The sequence below is a fragment of the Serinus canaria genome, chromosome 2 (genome assembly GCF_022539315.1).
Source record: "Serinus canaria isolate serCan28SL12 chromosome 2, serCan2020, whole genome shotgun sequence".
Classification (NCBI taxonomy): domain Eukaryota; kingdom Metazoa; phylum Chordata; class Aves; order Passeriformes; family Fringillidae; genus Serinus; species Serinus canaria.
In genome coordinates, this window is record NC_066315.1 from 36,109,674 (window position 1) to 36,133,432 (window position 23,759).

Genomic DNA, 23,759 nt, shown 5'->3' on the forward strand with positions numbered 1-23,759 from the left:
ATGCATTCAGATTTTAAAGCAATTAAAGATGCTCTTAGTGTAATCGCAGCCACAGAAGTAGTTCTGTAATGAGGAAAGCAAACTCTTCACTGAACTTTCTGTCATTCTCAATACATTTGAAAACTTTACAAGCTTTCTGCACTCCAGTGGGCCATTGTTCTCTGAACACAGATGTTGAAAACAACAAGCAATTTTTATTAAACATTTAATCTTAGCACATTTGAAGGAGTTTAAATACTGAACAGTGATCAAAAAAGGGCATAAAACAAAAAAAAAAATAATGTACAAGTAAAACAATGCATAAGGTCTAACCTAAATCAGTAAATTTGGAGGACAGATTCTTTTTATAGCCTTAACTCATGCCAGTATGGCTATCTTTTGCAGCACATATGGTCTGTAAGATCACACAATAATTTTATACACTTGGAATATCAGCGTACAGTCGTGTAAGACGCCTTAGCTTCAGCTTTGTTAGATATATAGGGGAAGGAGGGAACTGGCAAACAGTTACCCCACACTTTTAGCTTTTCCAAACAGTATCAGGATGACAATAAACTAAAAATCCTTTTCCCACCAGGAAAGACAGACAAAACAACGTGTGGCACAACCTTCCTTCACTGACCCGTCAGGTGTCTTGATCTGACATGGAAGAATACAGCAAGGATGGAGAAGCAACGTTCCCTTAAGACCTTGACTCCTCTACAAAACAGACCCATAAAAATGCTAGTCAGAATAAGCTCTTTTACGATGCTATATATTATTCAGAGAAACCAGAATACCAAACAAATATTAAGTATTGGTAAATATAGATTCCTGTTGAGTTCAACTTGTATCCAATCTATAACTTTAGCACAATTTATACAAATCCTTGAAAGAACCTAAAGAATTCAATCCTGTTAAATATGGACCCTAAATGTGATTAGAGAAAAACGTGTGCCAACTGTCTTAAAATAAAATGTGTAGTCATCAAAACAAGGATTACTAATTTAAAACAATAATGTTTTTCTTCTAGGGGGGACCACCATCTATGAGTTCTCCATTCTGCAGTTTCATGTCGACTAAGCTGACATAAGCCACCACTGCTGTCAGAAACAAATACCCTCTTTCTCCCTTCTTATCATCACGGTTCTTCTGAGTTAAAATTAACTCGGGGCTCAGGGAATTTTTTTCTCCTACTATGAATAATGTAAACCAGTAATTTTTCAAAGTTTCTATTCTCATAAACAGACCTTGCAACTGGAGCCGTAAGATGAACAGTAGCTTCTTTCACTTGATAGTTGGCTGTTGTACTGTCCCATCCTTTTTGCTGAAATAAAGTACATTCTCTACTAGGGTTCAATATCAATATGTTACGAAAAAATAAAAAGAAAACATGGGGAGAAAAAAGCTCTTCTCACACTTTCGTGTCAAGAGGAAGACATTTAGAGCCAATCATCTCTTATTTATTACACCTTTTTAAACTGGAGCCCTATTTGTAAATGATTGTTAATCACTGACACGCACTCATACCTTGCAACGTACCCTCTCTTTCTGTGCATCTCTGATGAATTCAAAACTAAACTATGCTCATTACTTTCTCAGCAAAGGATCACCGTAAACCCAACTCAAAAGTAAACTCAATGAGAAAAAAAATCACAAGGAAAAACTTTCATGGATCCAAGAATTGTGTAGGCAGTTTCAGAACAGCTCTTAACTAATCCTACTATTTATTTATATAGATGCTGACCTTAGCTATAGCAGCAACAGCTAAATCTGAAAAAGGGGCCTAGAGATGAAAAGAAGTCTCTTTGTTAAGTACTTGTCTCTTTATATGATACTTATTCTTTCAACACATGGGCCATTTTTGTAGACAATTTGACAGCATGTATTAAAGGTTTATCATATGCTTTCCATTTTCCTTTAAAGAACTATGATAAAGCACTCTTACATTCAGCGAAGACAAGATTTTCTTCTGGAAGAATTTTAACCTGACTGTTCAGTACCAGAAAAACTATCTTTTGGCAGCATATTTTTTCTTCATATTGGTATTTTACTGCCCACCCTGTATGGTTTGTCTAGTCACTGTCACGGAATGGTGTGGATAGCACCTTTACGAATGACCACCAAAGCAGTGCATTTTTTGAAATCAAATGTAATAGCATTAATATCCCCAACACAATCAGTTTAGGTTGAGCCATTTCTCCCACAGGGCTATAAATCAGCTAGGTCTGCTGTATTACAGGCACTGATAAAGATTGCATATTTGATAAATAGCATTTTATTACTCATTTTCTATGAATCTTGCTTTCTGTCTTGCAGTCCTTTTTGTAAGAATCCCACTTCTCTTATTAGAAATCTCCATATGCATAAACAATAAGCTTCACTCAGATGCTACTACATGACTATCTGGTGTTCACATTTCCACTCTTGGGGTTATTAAAACTGCCTAACTTTGGCTAACTTAAGAGTTCTAAGTCAAATTAGGCTTTACAGACTCAAACTAGAGGCTGAAGTTGTTTAGATGATGGAGAGAAACAGGTGACTGTAGAGGAGATTCAATGCTTCTCAGTCTGATATCTGAGGCAGACTTGGCTAAGAGCTGAGAAATTACAGAATGTCACTGTTGGCTGCATTCACTATCAGAGCATCCATACCAAAAGATTTTACTAAATTGTGTATTTTTCAACTTATTCTTCAAAATCTATTTATAAAGGCAAGCATGGAAAGAGAATTATTCTGGAAAACAGAAACAGCACTGATATTCCAAAAAAAGGTAGGGAGTACAGCTGAAGCCCTGCAAGGCACTGCAATAAATTAGAAGCGATGACTCAAAACTCTCAAATGTCCATAAGAAAGCTTTAATGCAAGCCCAATACTTCTATAATGTTGCAAAAGAAACAAAAAAAAGTTCTCAATGAATGATTGACTCCAAAGAGGATAAACTAATTTAAAAACAAAATTCATGCTACTATATTTCAAAATACTTTTTTTTTTCCTCAAATGTTATGAACCACAGTATTTGAAAATGGGGTAACTTTGTTGCGTAAGCAGGCTTTCTTAAAGAACATTTCAATGACCCAGTTATGTCTCTGTTTTATTTTTGTAATATTTTTATATGAACTAGGATAAGACTGCAGTTAAACGCTGTTCTTCAATTTATTTTTCCATCTGCTTTTAGCTGCAGGATAGCATATTTTATCACATTTGATACACAGGGTCAAAGGAAAAAAAAATTAACCCTGTATTTTTGCATAAAATGTATAAATAAATTCTGATGGTGCAAGCTCAGCAAGTAGAATATTTTTACTACTTCTATCTTGTGATAATGTTTTTATAATCACTTATATCTCCATCGCTAACAACTGAATGCCGTTTTCTGTGTTATTAACACAGCTCTACAAATCACAGGGAAAAATCCAGGATCTGAGCAAAAGAGGATAAAAGGTCGCATTTTTAGAAGGTAATCTTTTCACACATACAAGAGGCAATAGGCCAAGTCACTTAGCTCTTCCTAGCTAATCAAACTGCACAATTTCAGCATAGTGGTTCTTTTTTAGATGTAGGTGGTGATAAAACGATCCTCGGCTTGGGAACACTTCCAAGATACATACACACTCCCTAACACCTCCCCCTACTCACCCCACCTCCAGTTGATTTGAACACAGACATACTTATCAATACTTTTTAAGGTAGCAATCATGCTAATGGGGACAATTATGAAACAAGAGAGAGGTCACAGTAAATCCAACTCAGTATGTGACCAAAGTTATGTGGGGAAAAACCGAACTAGTGTCAGCATCAAGCATCTGTTGCTGCTGGTGTGAGGACAAAGCGAGTGCCAGAACAAGGAGGCAGTTTTGTAGATCTACTGTTTGTCAAGTCGCCCACTGAAGCAAGCCTTGAAATCAGTGTGTGTACTGTGGCCATCTGTTTACTTTTCACTAGCAAAACTCTTGACTCTTACCATCTCTTTGAAGTCATGGTCAATGTCAAGAAACAGGTACAGTTCTGATGATCGTGCATGTTTTTTTTAACTTGACAGAGGGAAATTAGGAAGGAGGAAGGAAAACAGAAGTATGTAATTAGTTTATAAAAAAAGGGAGGATTACAGGAAAAGGATCTTCATTTATTCAGATAATATTATGCCCCAAGGGGATTAAGCTATCAATGTATCATGAAAACAACTAGTGAAAACAGGAAGACTGGTTTGCCACAAAATAATGATCTATTTACTCAGCTTTGTAACAGAGAGCTGCTGAATTGACCTGGACTTCAGAAACTTGTCGTTGATCTCTTCCCTCTGGTGACCAAAATTAGAATAGATCAAATGATCTATGATCAAGTGGAATTAAAAGCTCAAACACTCCTGAATCACTACTAAACCACCCACAAACACCACACTGCTAAGCTTCATTGCTGATTAGTTTCACTCTGCAAACTCCCCACAGAGAAAGCCACTGTCCAGTGTTGTTCAGCAACATCTCATGCACACATCTCCTGAATCTTCACCCATTTTAAAGCGCTCTTTTTTCAAGAAATAACATATTCTTGCTCTGACCTCTACTATGCAATCTTACTTACTTAAGTATCTTTTTGACTTTCTCCCTTTTTCACTTGTGTCATAAAACGAACTGAAATTTCTTTCAGTCTTTCTCTTTTTTTAATGTTCCAAAACTCAGAAAAAATTTCCATTCTTTTCAATTTTATTTTTCCTTTTCCTCTGTCCCAGGTTTAAAAGGGACTATTTAAGCGAGAACTCCAAAATATCACAAGAAAAGTACCACATGATTTCCAGATGTGTGGACATGGCTTTCAGTGCTTTATCAAAACATAGGTTGATAGAAGATACACATTTCATACAGGACTCAAGAATTTAGATAAGCTGCATCAGCACTAGATATTGCCAAAGAATTGGAAAAATATTCACATACTGGGTGAAGGTATATGGTACGGCTTGTCCTCAACTACAGAACTCTGAAAAATCTCAATTACCTTTTACATTTAAATGCTTGCTGGGGAGATGCCTGTGTATACATTTGTATTTTGGAAGCACCAATGAACAAATTGATATGCTGGGTTTTTTAGCCATTGAAATTTGAAAATGGATTCTGTGCAGAAGCTGAAATTTTTATAACTGAATCAGGTTTTTCACCTCTGAAACAACTGCAGTACTCTTTGCAGATAAAAGAGATGCTGCTCCTAAAAAAATCTTAAGTACAAAATGTAGGGGGAAAAAAAACCCTGTAAGTTTACTGTCATGTGCATAGTATAGAGGCAATAACTTAGGAGAAATACAAGGTGTGTATTTCAACTTCCTCTAAAAAAACCAAATTCACCTTTTGGAATTGTTGTTTAAGTTAGATATTTTCACATAGAGAGTAATCACCAAAATTAGTGAAATGTTTCGAACTTCTTATTCCACAGAATAACCTGACAAAAGCAGACCACTCACTAATAAAGTGCAACTTAATAAATCATGTGAAATCTTATTTTGTTCAAACCCTTACTAACTCCTAGCACCATCTGTTACCATCAAAACTATATGACAAGATATGATATATAATTAATAGGTAAACAACAATCTAATTAAAATGGACAAATACTCCATGTTCCTGCCATTTGGGAGCTCTAATTACAGACTAAATTTTAAGCTTGAATTAAATATTTAAGCTGGAAAATTAACTTTCCTTCTCGAGCCTTGAATACATTAATACAGATATGTGAAGCGACTTCCTGATGGGAACTTAAACATGTAATTTAGTTTCATCAAAGCAGTTACTAATTGTTAAGCAGCAGTACCTTACCATATGTACACAATAGCTATTTAGAGCCAAAAAGGTGGTTTTAAAGTACCCCTCTGCAACCCTTTTCTGACATAAATATAAAATGTATATACAGCACAACAATTTACACTACACACTGAAAATAAATTACATAGAGACTTCAGCTTTCAAATGGGTCTTAGCATGCATAAGTCTGAACATATCTGGATAAACAAATGTGTATTTTTGTGGCTGAAGAAACTAAAGACTGTCTAGAAAAGTTAAGATATTTTTACATTTTACTTACAGAATTTTGAACTTCAGAGTAAAGCCATGCAATTTGCTTAAGCCATCTAATAAAACAAAATGCTGAAAAAACCAGGTGTTTCATCTAACTTAATAAGATGATCCAGATTTTCTTAGATAATATATCAAAAAGAGAGAAATGGAAATAAAACTGAGCAGCATTACACAAACCATTGTTAATAAGGTTCCAAGCATGCAAATGGTTAGCATTTACCTAATATTATTGTAGCACAGTAGATATTATTGTACTTAGGAATTTTCAGTATTTGCATTCTGACCAGGATTTTGATTCTAGGTGTTTAACTACCCACCAGTCAACAAGAGACTGTAACTGTTTCAGGAAAAAACCCAACGCACCTTTGTTCTTTATGAAAACCACAATGATTTCCAAATAGTGCTGAGCTGAACTACCTTGCAAAGCATTTCCCCCATCTTATGGATAGCGAGTTTGAGACACATGGATGCTAGGTGACACCCACAACCATATGTTAAGGCTCCAATGGTGTAAAATACTCCATATATATGGAACACTACACTATCCTGTGTTCTCGTGGAACTCTTTTAAGGGAGGCACACAAAGATTTCAGTATGGTTTCAATCAAGACTTGGCTCTTACAGGCTGACATGGCCCAAGTCAGTGACACATGAGAAACAAGAAACCAGATTCCTGGTTCAATATTCTCTTCTTATCTTCAATATTCTCCTTCAATATTCTCCTTCAATATTCTCCTCTATATCTTCAATAGTCTCCTCTAATCCTAATATTCTCCATCCACACAACAGACACATATTTGACTTGCTTTAATTTAGATTCAACTGCAGAACAGCAGGACATGATGTTAAGAGAAACGGTGCATATATCTTTTTAAATATCTTTAAGACGGTATGTTACTTCCAACAGTGAGGAACAGAACATCAAGAAGCTTCATCCATCCATCCAGCTCTAAGAATTTTAAATTTCAGCATAAATACAGATGAAAAATGAATTACTGGGCCATGACTTCATCAAGGGATTCTAGTGACATCAAAACCAAACCTCTAATAGTTTGTGATGTCACTGAGAAGCCTCAAGAGACTTCCTGTTCCATAATTCAGAAGAACATGGCAGCTTCTCAATTTATGTAGTTAATGGACTGGAGGCCCAGAAGGTGCTTTAGGACATCTTCTGCTTCTACCACTTCCTCACTGCCTTCCTTTGTCCCATTCCTACAATACAGATATAATTTTGCTCTTCCTATTTGACAGAAGTACACTGGCAGTTTACAATAATCGAGCTGGCATTTTCACTAACACAAACTTAGATGCTGTTCTTTCTACAGTTTTTAGACTGCATACATACTACCTTAAATATTGCAAAGCCACTTATTTTAACAACATCCATGTTTTCACCATATTTTCATAATACAGTCTGTGAATCTATTTTAAAATGATTAAATAATTCTTAGCAGTAAAAGAATAAAAATTGATGAAAAAGGACTAAAATGCTGACTTGAAACTTAGGTATTATAAATCTCAGAGGCACACTTGTATGAATTTCAACCATGTCTGACCATCCCTCACTTCCTCTTTGTTTTTCTTTTCATCAGTACTCCTGGGGTACTCAGCCTCCAATCCATATTTTCCAGGTCAGTAGAGTCACTGTTGTGCAGAGTTGCAGTGATGCAAGACTCTGTACAACACACATTCACTGTGTCACTGGGTGCTGAAAGCAAGCGTGACTCCTCTAGCCACATGCACTTAATTCTTTTGGCCAAGCCAACTGGATGGGAGCACTGAACAACCCTGGTGGAAGCAGAAAATGAGAGTTTTTCTCCCAAGCCCAAGCAAGGAATGAAATGCATATACCACATGAAGATTCTGCTTGTGTCGGACACAAGAAAGGACAAAGATATGCTCTGCTACCTTGAAGCCATCAAAATCTGCCTTCTTTTAATTCCATTAGGTTATGTTTTGAACCACACTCCAACTACAGGGAAAGACGGCTGCGAAGCAAAACCACACACCAAGTTCTGGGGAGCACAATCATTCCCTCTGCAGTCCAAGATACAGCCATATTCTTTCCAGGCCTATTTATAGACCATATTGTACCGTACATGTGCCATGGATCCTAATGTGAGGAAAATTATATAGATATTCAAAGCATGACATATTGATTCAACATATTGAACGGATTGTTTTTTCCTCTATTTATTTAAATGATTATAATAGTTTATAGTGAGCTTAGCCCTTGAGACAGATGGTTGTAAACTCAAAATTTAAGTTTTAAATAACTGTATTAACACGAAAAGAATGAATTTATCTTAATGCAGTCTCTAACCCTCTCCTGATTTTTTTTTACTATTTATCAAAGAAAGTGAGCTTTGCAGCTCATTGACTGGTGTTTTAAAATCTGCCTTATCAAAATGTCTGACGGCCTGATAACCACAGCGTTTTTTTACACTGTGTTGGGCAAAAGTAACCTTGAGTTTAGGGTGAAGAGGAGAACTCTATCATTACCCATCTTGAAAGGAGCCTTAAATTTTAAGTCTACAGTTTATCTCTCATCTAATTCTTTCCATGAGAAAATGTCTAAATTATCAGGAACAAAAGCAAAAAGTAAAAATCTCTGTCCATAATTCACACAAGTAAGTAAAACAGTTTCTCCTTAACAGACGACAGGACTAGTGGATTTATGCCTGTGAAAAATATTGGATTATATTTATTGGACAAGACCTTTATTCCTTTCCATCTCCCAGTTTTATTACTATCTCCTTTGTCCTTTGCCTTTTAGCCCTCTGTTATTGCACCTAATGCTGACTTTTGGGTTTCATTCTTGGACAATATGATACCTAAACTTCATGACAGTAATTCCACTTGCTTAATTAAAATATATGCATTGATAAAAGCCTGGTGACCATCAGAACTTTGCACAAACAACTCAGTGTTCCATTGGGTACCTCTGTGAGATTCACAACAGCTGTAAGTGGCTGCTCAATGTGGGCTGATTGGTAGAAGGAAATAGTTAATCCTGAGGACTAAAATTCAAGCAAAACATGTTTTAGGGGGGTTTAATTTGAGCTGGACATGTTCAGGACCAAAAGCCCCCTAGCAGCTATTACAAAGTTAGTCCATTTACACACCGATGATGTGCAACTTCCAAGTTAGCTTAATCCAAAAGAAATCAATTTTCACAAAGCTGACACAACTCTGCAGCATGAACTTAAGCACAGTGAGGACAATCTGCTTCCAAGATACAGTCCTTATCCAAACTAGAAGGCTAACCTGGAAACACACCAGGAAAATCAAACCTGCTTTCAATTACATTGTTTACTTCAGGGTGAACATAAAGGTCCACTTAAAATGCTCAAGTAATACTGAGTGAGTCAGGAAGCTTATGTGCATTTGTTTATGGCTGATTTTTTTAGTGAGTAGAAACTATGAAAAACAAATGCTAAAAAATAAGATTTATGACATCAAACTTCGTGAGACAATTTTAAGGATGAGACTTTTTTTTTTAGCATTTAAAGGCACTTAATAGGGGTAATTGTGTATTTCAGAGTAATTTTGAAGAATTTTTCCTGTTAAACTAATACACCAAATTTTTAGTGAAATTACTGTTCCACTATGTAAGATAACAACTCACAGTGAGCAGCTATTAAAAAAAATTAAGATGATGTGCTGCCCTGTTATTTTTGAAGTTCCTCTCTTTATGTATAAGTAATCTTGAGGATGTCACATCAGTTAGTTTCAGGTATCCTTCTCAGGATTTTTCACAATTCCTAGTAGAAGGCAAATTCTTGGGCAAAAACATACTTTCTGACAAGCTTTCAAAAGCAGCATCCCTACAATGTGCATTTAGACACACACCTGAGTGAAGAAGATGGAGATCCCCATTTTAAGGTTTAACAAGTGCTTTTCAGCATTACTCTGCGTTCTTCCATCAATTGTTTTTCTTTATTACCAGGGAGGCAGAATTTGTGATGCCAGAAAGGTGTTACCAATACTAACTAGTCACTTGGGATGGTCTCTTTTTACATGCTGCTTACCTGCTTTGATTTCAAGAGCCCCATATGAAAGTCTTAATCATAAGTTATTAAATTCAGCATTTTTTGTAATTATTTAGGAGTTTTCTGGCAGGGAATAAAGATCTTCTTTAGATATACTGACTCCTGACAATTCAGAAATTAGTGCATTCCAATACTATGCAATAATCTGGAGTTCCACACTGGTTAGAGAAATTTGGTCAATAACATTACTGAATTGGGTTACTTGTTTAATTAATTATTTAAAAGAAATAATATAATAGTAAATAAAACTCTGAACCACTGGCCATAAATTAATATATTCTTTCAAAAGGCTACTAGAAGTTCTTCACAGTAATGTTATTAATACTAAACAATTTGGTTAAAGGAGTAAACACAGCCATGAATCACAAAATAAGTGACACAAAATGAAGTGCAAAACATTCATGTAAGAAGAAGAACTAGATACACCAAAATGATATTGTACATGAATTGCTTTTGGGTGCAATTATCTTCCTCACATGTTAATATAATTTTGGCATCTTATTATATGTTTTATCCCACAGGGAATTTTAATTCAGAAGCACAATTATCAATAAACTTGCCTCACAAAAACTACCAGTCTCATCTCTTCCTTGTCTGACTTTCTACAGTCCTCTTCTGTGCAGGAAGAAAAGTTTAGAGTATATGTGTTTCCTATAAGGGCAAACATTTCTTTTCCCTTGTTTACTATGCCACACAATTTATAACAGCCTTCTATTATACGGTGTCACTCAGAACACACAACATTCATTTTAATCATATTGATTAAAAAGGATTTTAAACCATTTTATCTTATTTTAAAATACAGCCTGCATGTTCAGCTCCATTTTTTGATACAGACAAATACAACAGATATTAAGCATGGGAGGCATCATGAGTAGATCATAAAACAAGTACTTTGGCCAAAACCACAGGGCATTCTATGCCTTCAATCAAATCACAGCAATTAATATGAAATTCTAAATACAGAATATAATGCCACATAAATAGTATAACAGCCAAGTCCTGTCTAAGAAGCCATATGTTTTTTCCCATTGTTCAAAAAAAGGAGATGACTTCCCGTCACTTATGTTTCTGATTAGCAAGGTGATTTATGCCACAATCACTAAAAATGCCAGCAAGTGAATGAGAAAATGCATAGTGACTGCACCAGATGTGCACAATAAACAGGAATCCCATTGTAATCTCTGGTACTTAGTTTATATGAAGGTAATGTAAGAAACACTCTTGGATATGGCAAAGTCACTCTTTTTTTACATTTGACTATAAATGATATGAAATAAATTGTGTGTTTTATACTTTATGGCATGCATACATTGATAAATTAGGTACAGTTTTGTATCCCAACTTATCTACAAGACAAACCTGGCTAAGATCATGGGGATTAATTGCTTCAGAAGTGTGAAATGCAGCTTTTCCATTCTTTTCTGCACACTCAGTGAAGAAACAATGATTAATCACTGTTTAACTATTCTCCTGAGGATCTACAAGATTGCCAAAGCAGGACTTATCCTCATAAATCCAAAAAACACAGGTTTAGATTTGTTGCCAACAACTGAAAGAACATGAACTCAGAGCCATTCGTTATCAGATTAAAATAATGTCAAGGCTTTAGAACACCCTACCAGAGAAAAATTCTTTTTAATTTGCACCTAACAATGGAAATTGGTGTATCAAATCAGATTTAAGAAAAATATATGTATATATTTTTATATGAACATATCTCCCATTATCAGAAGTATAACATCCTTGTAATGCAGCCACTTCCATTAATTCAGCATAAGAGAAGCAGGATCTTTATAAAAGGAATGCTTTCATTGATATTAATGCTAGGAAATTAAAAAAAAAACCCTAACAACTTGGTTAAAATTACATCCATTTCATGGTTTTGCAACAAATCCTACTTACGTGTATAAATAGTTTGTTTAAATGTCTGAGAATTTGTTTAGACATCTTAACTTTTTGATAGAGGACTGTACTTGTAACAGTGCTTAACATTTATCTAACCACTTTATAATCAACATTTAATAAAAAATCACTGTGTTTAATACAGAATTCACTACGCAAAGAGAACACAAAATCAAATGAGAAATGCAAAAATTACCTGTTTAAAACTTTCTCCATTTAGAGAAGGTATTATTAAAAATGCAAAATTTCATCATGGAAATAACAGTGCTGCATAGACTTGGGCTGTATACAACAGCATCAGAGGTCTGATAGCCTTTTCTAAAAAGTTCCAGTTTAAGAATCTGAGTATCTGACTTTAAAGAGACGAGCATAACTAATGTACTGTCTAAAGATTCCCTCAGAAAAAAAAACAAAACAAAACAAAACAAAACCAGAAAAACCTGACCACATTTAAATGATTGAAGTATTAGGAAAGAAAAGAAAGTTCCATCTTTCAAAAATGCTGTATCAGTATCAGATGAGCTGCTGTGAGAGAGAGGAATCCAAGTCAGTTCCCAAGCGCCTGGGAGCCAGAGTAAGCAGGTAAAGCCTGTTGCAGCTTGGTGGCTCTGGCATGCAGCTGTCCCCACTTGCCACATCTCTGTGCTGCTCTGTGGCCTCCTGTATCTCCAGCTGCTCCTGTTCCTCCACTCTCCCACCAAGCTGGGGTTTTTTTCCCCAAAACAAGTTCATGCTGATAAGGTCTCCTACTTGGCTGCAGGCAAAGTCTAAGAATGAACAGGGAGATACTGAAAACTTCTGTAAGTTGACACTGCTGTCCAGGGAGGGGTACCTGCAACACCCCACAGTCCCCCCTTGGGGACAATGCCATCTCTTTGTGTTACATGCCTCAGAAATGTGGACAGCTTAGCCATGGAAATTGGGGTGCTAGAATTTTAATATTGTACTGTAAGAGACATTAGCTACAGAAAATCCAGACTAAGTAAGGGATAAATTCTTAACACTATTTCTATAAATGTGACAGTGACCCAGAAGTTACCAGGAAAGGACAAACCTTTTCTGGGTAACATTGGCTTCAATGCAAGGATAAGCACGAAGGAAGAAATTCAGTCTGATGCAAACACTGTGAGCACACTCCACAAGCTGAGCTGCTGGCTAACTACATGAGCAACACATGATCATCAGGAGCACTCTTTTGCTTGCAGTATTGTATGGATTTTCTGAAATTTCTTTAAGTCTCACAAACTGGAAGACCTTGATTAAGTTCCAGGTCAGTGAAGGTGTTTACAGTAATCTTGTATCCTTCTCAGAGAGAACTGAAAGGTAAATTTACCAAATTTAGCTAGAAACTTCAGGCACTAAAGAAAATGCTTCAGTGGCATTCAGCTCCTTGTTCAGATCAGTTCCTAGGGAGAACCAGTATCTTCAATCGAATCCCAGAGTACAATACCCACTCTTTATTTGTAAAGCACTTCAAGATTCCCAACTGCCAATATTAACCAGCCTGCATTTACTAGGATTTCCACTTTTAAGTATTCCAATTTATACTCTTTCCTGTTTCAATAAACATTTGACAAATGTTATTCTACTGTTATTATCAACTTTCTGAGGGTGAGGCACACTGTGGAAAGACAAAATCAAGTGTGCGATATATCCCTTACTTGGAGCAAGACAATAATTCACTGCTAACCTGGAGGAGTCACAGCAAACTCATGCACACTGGGATTAACTGCTCATAGAAGTGGTTTTAACCACAGGTTTTAAACTTATTTATCAAATTAAAGTATTGAAAACTGTTTTTTCATCATCTCTCCAGATACTCAACTCCCAGTACCTGATTAGCAGGAGTGGAGCATTAAAATTATTGTGATGTTTGTAATTTCTGCATTATTAGTTTTAGGTTTGCTTTAAATATGCTTCACAATTCACTGGAATGTGTTATCCTCCATATTAAGCATGTAATGTGAATGTGGGGAAAAATACCTGAAAACAAGGATAGTCAAGAGTTATGGATCCTGGTGCTGTAAGAGTAGTTTAAAAATATGGCTTAAGATTTTACTTAGAAAATTGCTAACATACAATAAAACAGCAGACCTTCCACTGTTATACTTCATGTATATTATTTTTTAATTATAGGCACAGTGTATTTCTGACAAATTTCTTACTGAACAATTATAAGCATGTATGGAAAATCAGATTACATATTAAAGAAACGGCCTGATTCATCTGCCTATGTAACTCTTACTGTATTATTTATAGCAAGAGGAACATTTTTACCTACCTTCAATAGGTTTTTTCTTGCTATTCAACTGCTGTAATAAATTTCCTTCCTGCTGGACTAGTCATCAAATTATTAGAGGTTCAGAAAAACCAGGAATATATAAAATTACAGAACTGTTTTTGGAAATCTGTATTACTTGAAAAATTCCTCCAAATATTTTTGTAGCAAATCAAGAAAAATAATGTATGTTTTGCTGTTCAATGACACTCATCATCAGCTGCTTCAACACTACACGGTCACTTCAATACCTGTTTTAAGAGTGCTCTTGGCAATGTTGCCCCTGAGAGACGTTCAGATTGCAGCAACAACACACTTTTTTCCCCTCTTATTTTCATTCAACTGATGAATACAGACAATTTCCACTACTCCTCACTCCAGCTGGACTTCTGAAAGGCCTTGTACCTGAGCCTTCACTGCTTACAATGCACCTGGTGAAAAAATGCTCTACAATATTTCCCTGGGAATACTACTATCTACTGTTAAGGCAGTAATACCATCCTGGGCTTTCCTGCATTTATGTCCCACAATTCAACTAATTTCTCAGTTTCTTGTTTTTCAGCCCAGTATATATATATGGATCTCAGGATCTCTAAAAATTTCAGGATAAAATCATTCATTACAACCATTTTCCTTGCACATGAAGCAACCTTCTCTAGCAACAAAAATATTCCTCTATATTCCTCTTCTGAATGAGTCTCAAACTCCAGAACCAGTTTCTACAGGAAAATATTTCAAGCATTGAGTTTCATCTCTTTCTAAATCACTTATTTGCACTTTCTCTCCCTACTACAAGTAACTTGAATATACAACTATGCACCCAAAAGAGACACCAAGATACTGCAGCACAGATACTACTGCTTCCCTGAAAATAGATGAAAAAGCAAAATATTAAAATTGCTTAACAGAAGAATGTTTGGCAAAAAAATACAGTATCATTTTAAGATATAATACAGAAACAAATAATACAGGTGGGGATTGCGGTATCTCTGACAATCCCCACCTTTGGGATTCAGGTTTGCACTGAGGCTTATTTAGTGAAGCTGCACAAATAGATCAGCTTTCATGGGGACCACTGTTGCATCACAGCACCCCTCAGATCACCCCTAGCTCTTTGCAAGTCCACTCATACTGAATGCTTCAGAGCATTTTTTCAGCAACACAGACTACAGTATCACCTTTACCAACAGGAATCAAAGGGAGTATTTATCTCTGTTGAACACAATAAGTACTACAGCCTAAAGCTGCTGAATGCTACGTCTGCTCTCCCACACATCTTGTCAACCAAAGCAGAGTTTTCTATGACAAGATTTTTTTTTTTTTGGTACACCAGACAGAGATCTCTCAAAAGCCAATCAGAAATCATGAAACAAATTCACAACAAAAACTAAGTTATAGCCAAAAGCCTTACTACCTTCTGTTTCAAACACAAGGAACATTCCTACAATTCGGCATCATCTAGCATTGACAGATGGAAGCACATACCTACAAAAATCATAGCCTTCCCAGAAAAGTGAATGAGAGAGAACTTCCCCACATAAAAATTCTAGTCATATTAATGAGTATGAATAAATAGGGATATAGTATTAAACCCAGTCATCCTAAGAAACATTTCTGGGTTGGAAAGTACCTTGATATTTATTAACAAGGGTTGAAAAAAAAATGTAAAGAAAAAATTGCACGAAATACAAATGCTAAACATAATACAAACAATATCATCTTTACTTCAATTGGGTTTGTGAAAATGAAACATTTATATATTTGTGTATGTATACACATATACTTTTTTTAGATTGGAGACATTTATTTTTTCTCAAGTGTTTAATGTGCTAGTGCTCATAATAATGAGAAAACTCTGAAATATAAATCAGCTTGGGTAAAACCAAGATATATAAAAAGGTGGGAAAGCCTGATATGTTTTCTAGCTATTCAGCTATTTGAAGAGTCTCATATTGGAATAATCAAGTTTTAACAGAATATAACTTTCCATATCTTGTTCATACCGCTACTTACAATAAAAAAGCAATTACAGAAATATTTGAAAGCCAAAATATCTTAAGAGCGTTATTTCTTGTACCTTTTGACTAAGAAAGCTTTATCATTTCCATCTAGAGGTCTCATATTTCATTCTTATCTTTTTCTTTATCCTTTTTTTGCAGAATTCTAAACAGGAGAGCAATCATGCAGAGGAGGTTGAATGCAAACTTCAGCATCATTAATGAATGACTTGTTTAGCCAGAGATCCAGACATAGATGGCCACACCAGAACAAGAATATCCAGTCTAAATATATCTGGAGAAGCAATGAAGACAGACCAAAAAAATGGCACTGCTAGGGCCCACAGGGTTAATATACAGTATTTAATTTATAAACAAAGTGATGTCATAATTCCTTCCACAAATTTTCCTAATTCTTTTTTATTGTTATTCATTGATGCCTAAATAGTAGCAGAGATTCTTGGAAGGTCTGGTTCTGATTGTGTTAGGTTGTGGTTTTCAAAAGCAAAGCAGCTGCTCCCTCCTAATTTCTTTCAGAATCTGGAAAGAAGGTCACTAGGCCAAGGAATCGCTGAGAATGAACATGAATGAACCCCTGCTTACTGGCAGGAAAGGAGTTTCACTATGATCTATGGCCAAATAAAATTTCAGTAGCCATGTATCTTTAGTGAAGCAAAATCATAGGGGCCCATAATACTTGTGGAAACGCCCTTGAATTGCATATATCTACCCTACATCCAACTACAAGGACGGCTGAATGCAGATGCATTGCTCCCTCCCAGCATCACAAAACTAATGAATGGTTACTATTTGGAGCTGGAATTACAATTTTGCCATTATTATTTTATTAATGTTGGCAACAGTAAGAGCACCAGGGTACCTCAGGTTTTTAGCTTCAGCTGACAGAGCACAAAAACCTGGACATTTCCACCAAAGCCAGAACCCATGCAAGTGCACCATTTTCTTACTTCCTTAAAATAACCAGGGCAGAAATGGCATGGAGGTATTCTAACAGGTGGGCTCAGATGTTATGGTTACTCTTACTCCATCATAAAGTAGCAATAAAAGAAATATTTTCCAGGGGAAAAGAATGATCAGTATGTTCTGTCTGCTCATGAAAATATGTAAGTCTAGCAAAGAAAATGCAACAGTACATCACAGAAAAATAATGGCTCAAATAGTCTTCATCACTATTAGTTTGAGACTGAATACTGAATTTTCCAAAATTTAAAATTTTGAAGTTATATTAAAGTTTCCTGGAAATTTAAGACCCAGAGCTAGAACCATTTTGCTTTTTATGCAATTTCCTTTTGTCCCTATGAAATCTGACTCTTCCAATGTGAATGAATACATGCACAGTGAAGGATTAACACATCACTGATTTTTTTTCTTGTTTAAATAATTCTGTGTAGGCAACACAATTTATTGGTATAAAGTAGGATTTATGGTAATATATTTCCTCTTCAAGACATAAATAAGATTTCTTAATAGTTTTCTGTAATTCATTTTCTTACAGTACCACATTCTCATACATTTACTAGCATAATGCATCTGCTAGAACAGCAATTGCCTACCCTGAACACTGTTTTAAAAAGTCTTCAATACTAACAATCCAATCTGCTAGAATCTTCTTCCACAATTCATTGTCTACATCTTGCAGCCTTTTACCTTCCTACAGCGTATGTCGGATTTTACAAAAGGAAAAAAAAGCCCCCAAAAAAATCAAATTTACAAAACAGAAACATACAAGGTTTCAAAGAATATGAAAGCTATCAAATTAGGAAACTAGAATGTTATACTGAAATAATTATATGAAAATTTACAGAAGGCTACAGGTCTTTATTTTTCAACATTTCCCCTTACTTCATGTTATATTGCCTTCATTTTCTGAGAAGTTAACTTTTCAGTCTCTGGTGGTGATAATTAGAAAACGAACTGCACATATGTCTGTTTTTTTAACGTGGACAGAAATTATGTAATTATTCAAATTATATCAGAATTTATATTCAGAAAATTGGTTGTCAGTCAGAAGTGTCTTCTTTATAAAATGACAAAATGACTCCGCTAAGAGCAGATGAATTCTAACATGAATATCCACTTACAAAATTCTCTCTTCTGTTAACACATTCTCAACATTTTAGTTGTCTCTGCTGGAGTACCTTCTACAAGAAAGCCTTGGGATTTTTTTTTTCCACCGCAGAGGAGCTAAGAGAAATAAAGAGACCAAGGTAAAGAAGAGGCTGTGTGAGAACATTAAGGACTTACATTTTAAAATTTCTGCTGCCTAATACAATATCAATATGCAGGGAAAAAGGTTTTGCATATATTTAATGCCAGTTACATCAAATAGTCCCCATGAGTATCATGATACAACCGATTCTGTTGGCAGAGCCTTTTTGAGGAACTTTCTTTCAGGAGATCAGTGGACAGTACAAGAGAGGAGAGGAACACCCACAAATGCAGGTGATATTCAGAAGGCCTGTCTAAGCTAGAAGTTATTTTCCTAATGCTATCCATGTAGCAGTTGCATAAATGTTCCAGATACAGACATACACGTATACAGGCACATATAAAAGTTATTGTCAGTGTATAAGTTACTACTGTCCTGAGACTGAAATAATTTATGTAACATCTGTTTTCATATTTTTTCTAATTTTTTCTAATTAACATGCATATTTAACACATAAATGCTCAGACCACCTATTTTTCTGCTGATTTTTTTCCCTTTCCTAAGTCATGCATTCCTGTGGGGTGCTCAGTATAGATGAAGCATTAAATTTGTTTGGAGCAATAGCAGGTGTGTGGTAAACAAAATAGTTCAGACTATCTAAAAGAAAAAAATATGCTAAGAAAATATTTTAAAATGGGCTACAATGGCGTCCAATATAAAAATAAAGGGACTTTCCAAAAAAAAATCTAGTCTTCTACTCACAAATCAAAAATTGAATGTCACTGACCCTCTACCCATGCCCAAGATACATAAAATCCTCTAAACATTCATCATTTCTACTTTCAGCTTGCACTAAAAAGCAGGGAGTAAAACTCTGAACCTGTGAAAATCAAATTTTAGTGATGTAAGATGCCACAGCTGTGGGGTTTTTTTCATTTCTCATTGTCAATACTTAAAGTATTCACTTGACACTAAATGGTTCAAAGCACTGAAAGTCAACTATATCAGAAACAGATTTAAAATCACACCAAATTCAAAATTCAAAATGCTGTTCACGTAAGACCAAACTGTTAAAGTGAAGTTCAAAATCTAAAATCTTGAGAAGACAATAAAATCAGAGAAATGGAAATAATTTATCCCATTACATTTACAGGACTTAGCGGAAAAAAGTGAATGTTTACAAAGCCAAGATCTTCCTTAGTAGGCCTTAGAACTGTTTTAGTCCATATTCCTCCTCCCATCTTGCCACAAATCTAAAATGAAGAGCAATAAAAGCACACACCATCCTTTCTACATACACTCTACATGAACACTGTTTGCTGTATATCAGGTACATTCATGGGAAGTAAAAGTCACAACACAATTCAAAACACAAGAAGAGGTGGGAAGTGAAGATCTTTGCTGTTTTGTTATTTATGACAGAAGTGTACTCATCCCTACAGACAGCATGGCCATCCTATTCAAGCCTAAACTGACCCATTTTTGTCCTTCTGGGTCTGAAAGTCTCTCATGCCTAAAGGTCAGACATTCCTGAGCTCATCCCTCCTCAGCCACTACGAAGAGAGACACATGTTCCTTGTTTGCTAACTCACCAGTAAGAAATTATCACTGCCTATCACCATCAGCTTTAACTATTTTATCTCAGCACTTTCTCTCTACAGGTTTCATGAGATGCAAAGTTATGAAGACAGCCACAGGAGCCCACTGACTGGCAGGTGATCCAACAAGGAGACCACAAAATGCTGCACCTTCCACTTTTAAGCAACTTGATCTTGAACTGATGGGAATGGCACTACAGTTAACTGCAAGAGGCATTTATCTTTCTTCTCGTTAGCCCCTTTAAAACCTTAGATACATACTTATTTTAAAATAGTAACCTTCTCAACTGCTGTGAAAAGGATCAATCAGTCTTTATGTTCCCAAATCAGAAGTTGGACGTGCTAAATTTCTTCTGAACACTCATACACAATAACTAACCTCTAGGTGAAATTGTAAGCCTCTCAGAGTACAATAAAAATTAGGAATATGAACTCTCCATTCATACATGAAGAGCAATTTGACGCATTTTAATATCACAACTAAACAAAGTGCACCTGATGAATATATAAACACTGCAATCTCTTGACTACAGTTATTACAGGTGGGGTAGACTTCAATGAAACTGAAACCTGGGTTTTTGCCAGTATTTACATGGAAGAGCTTAGCAGCATACATTCTGCGAACAAAGTAGGACATTTAATACAGCCAAAATCACCACAATGCTCATATTTCCTCAGCATTCTGTTGATATTGTCCAAACTGAAGCACTCTTCAGCTCTTTTGAGCTTTCTACGCATCTTCCTTTACCTTTGCACATTTTCAACACAAAAAATGTTTATCAGTTTGAATACTTACAAATGTAGATTTGTAACAAGTGTGAACAGGGATTAATTAATGCATCAAAATCCAACATTCATTCTCAATCTGCCCCAGTTAGAAAGCACTTCCTTGCTAGAAATTCCTCATTTGGCTGGTCAGATTGCTTCTTTAGTGAACAGCTTCTTTACCAATGCTGAAGGGCATATTCCCGCTTTCCAATCCTGCCCCTCTCACTTTGGGAAAAGGCTTGACTTGTACTTTAGATTTTTAACAGTAAATTCTGAACTAAAACTTCATTAGCTTTGAAAATATCTGAATTGCTCTACGGCTACCATGAATGCATCTTAATTGTTTCAGGTGACCCAACACTCATAGTTCCTACCGTACTTATCATTTAATATTAATCTGTGTATTAACTAAAAAGTATACTGAAGACAGCTTCCCAGAAACCTCACTGACTTTCCCCATTGCCAATTCTAGCAGGCCAGGGACACAAGATCACCAAAAAATGGAAAGCAAAATGCATCCAAAAATGCATTGCTAATAAGAGAGGATGGGGTCAACATGGAGTCTTTAGATATATAACTGCAGCATCTCTTGTACATAACTTTGTTTTTAAGTACTTGTCATTGTCACTGAGCTCTGTGGAATGCAGAGCAGCAATCTGACTACTAGAGCCCATAGGTACAAGGACTGTGATAACCCTCGCATAAACTAATACAGGTACATTTCAGAAACACGATTTTCATTGACTGGGAATCAAGTCCGGACCAACAATTTGTATCTGATTAAGAAATTTCTGACTATCAATTTTGCTCAATTTTCTCTGTCAGTTACATTTATAACCCTCAGGTTGGAGATTTGAGGATAATGGCATTAAAAAAAGGCTGAAAAAACCTTTGGTATTGCTGGCATTAGCACTGACAAATGAGCAACAAACCAGCATATTCATCTAGCTAGTGAAGACTGCCTTTGGAATAGCTGAGAAAGGTGGTCAAAATAGTCATGAAAGTTTTTTCTATGGAAATAATCCCACATATATGCTCACAAATTATGGGGCCAATCTACAAAATATTTTGTGCATATACACATATAGAACATCTGCAAAGTGAAATTACGTTTCCAAAGCCTATCGGCTGGGTGAGTGTCTATCAAGATTCAAGAATCTCAGGTTAAAAGGCATCTAGCTACGTCAATTACATCCAGTATATTAACAAAGAGCTATCATCCCATCTATTTACTACCTCTTCATGAAACTGTGGACCACAAAGTACCAATTACAGAAGGAAGTACCACTACATATTAGGCTTCATCAAGACTCGACTTTTGGTTGCTGCAGCTGGGGTATATATATATAGGTTAACAAGTGGATACATGAAAGCTGTGTATTTAATGCGTGACTTCTTGACCAGGGGATTAAAGAGATTCACCTCTATAAGGACAAGAGAATCTGCTTGGATAAGGTTTGCATGTTTTCACCTCTTAAAGTGTCATGAGCATCTTCTTATCAGGTGTTTGAAGCAGTCTTGGATACACAAATAAAACTGAGCCCCGAACAAAATGTTTACCCTTCAACTACAGTAGTTTAAAACACTTGCTAAAGGTATTAAGATTAGTAGAGGAAAAATCAATCCCTTTAAAGCCTGTCCTTATTTCTTTCTGTCTTCTCTCCATGGTCACCTGAACTTCTAGACTTGCACGAAGTGCCAACATATTTGGCCTTCTCATTCTCAGACACCTAACCTTGCTCATGTACCCTTGTACATCATTCTCTTTGAGGAGCACGTCTTTCCTGCTGTGGATACTAAAATTGCTGCAAGCATCACAATTTGTCTGGTGCTTCTAAATCCTTCATCACAGCCAGGTCGAAGTGGAGACTTTCTGCCATCATCAGCAAACCAGAATCCCACTAAATGTAAGACAGGTAAAATTCACCTACTCACATGGACAATGGGTGAAAATATAGAGTAGGAGAACCTACTTCTTCAAAATCAGAAGAGAAACACACTACAATCACACCTTATCTAGAAAGATGGGGAATAGGTCTGTAGCTTTGAATGTTGAGCCCTTTCAGTTGTGAAGAGCAGGAGAAGGATCATGAATTTCATGCTTAGAAAGTTATGCAGACTCTGTGTGATGCCATATTCATACAGGAAGGATGACCTGAACTGAGCTCACTACTGTCAGACACCTGATGGATGAACTCCTTACCAATGTCAGTTTGTTTTCCTAAATTCCACTTTTCAAAATTAATTAATTGAAAGCATTAATTAATTAATGCTTCTGATATACTAAGTATCTTCAACCTTAACTCACTTGGTAACAGTTTGTTTTCTACCCGCTGCATTTTGAAGCACACGAAGAAAGAAGTAATAAAACATTTGAATGTACACAGGAATGATCTCTTTCTGTGCCAGCTTTTAAGGAAAGATGGATGAAATGATCTTTCATAAGTCTCATCCATAAAGCCAAGATAAAATAGAGCACTGTGGCCATCCTGATCACAATGCCATGAAGAAAACACCACTATTCATTTGTTCAAAACCTCTGAAACATTTATCAAAATATGATCACATACTGTGAGAGAATACATGCATACAAGTTACTGACTACCAGCAGTTGAAAAGACAAACACAAACACATGCAATCAGGTAGTGTGCAGGATCATCTATTTAAAGAGATACTGTCAAGAGCCTTGTTGACTGAAATGCCTTTCATAGACCCCCACAATACAATAGGAATACTTTTGTTCATTTATTTCCTGTATCATTATCATATTAGGAGACTATTTCCTTTTTTGTATTCTGTCCCATCTTGATAATACTCCACATGGTAAGGGGGTTACTAATTCAGCCCAGCCTCTTGAGGAGCCAAGTTAAGTCTGTTTATATTAAGAGACTGACTTGGTAAGCTGCAGGTCCCCAAAAAGCATATAGAAAGCTAGCATCTTTACAATGA

The 23,759-nt window shown here is 35.8% G+C and overlaps 1 protein-coding gene across 5 annotated transcripts in view; it reads right to left on the reverse strand.

The window, feature by feature from the left end:
- The window catches only part of TBC1D5 (TBC1 domain family member 5), a 316,503-nt gene that overhangs the window by 210,845 nt on the left and 81,899 nt on the right, over positions 1-23,759 (reverse strand). The window contains exon 4 of one of the 5 annotated variants that reach the window (XM_050970725.1): positions 623-699. The exons of the other annotated variants lie outside the window; for them this stretch is intronic. The gene's annotated coding sequence lies outside the window, so the exon portion shown is untranslated. The remainder of the gene's footprint in view (positions 1-622; positions 700-23,759) is intronic. 5 annotated transcript variants of the gene reach the window in all.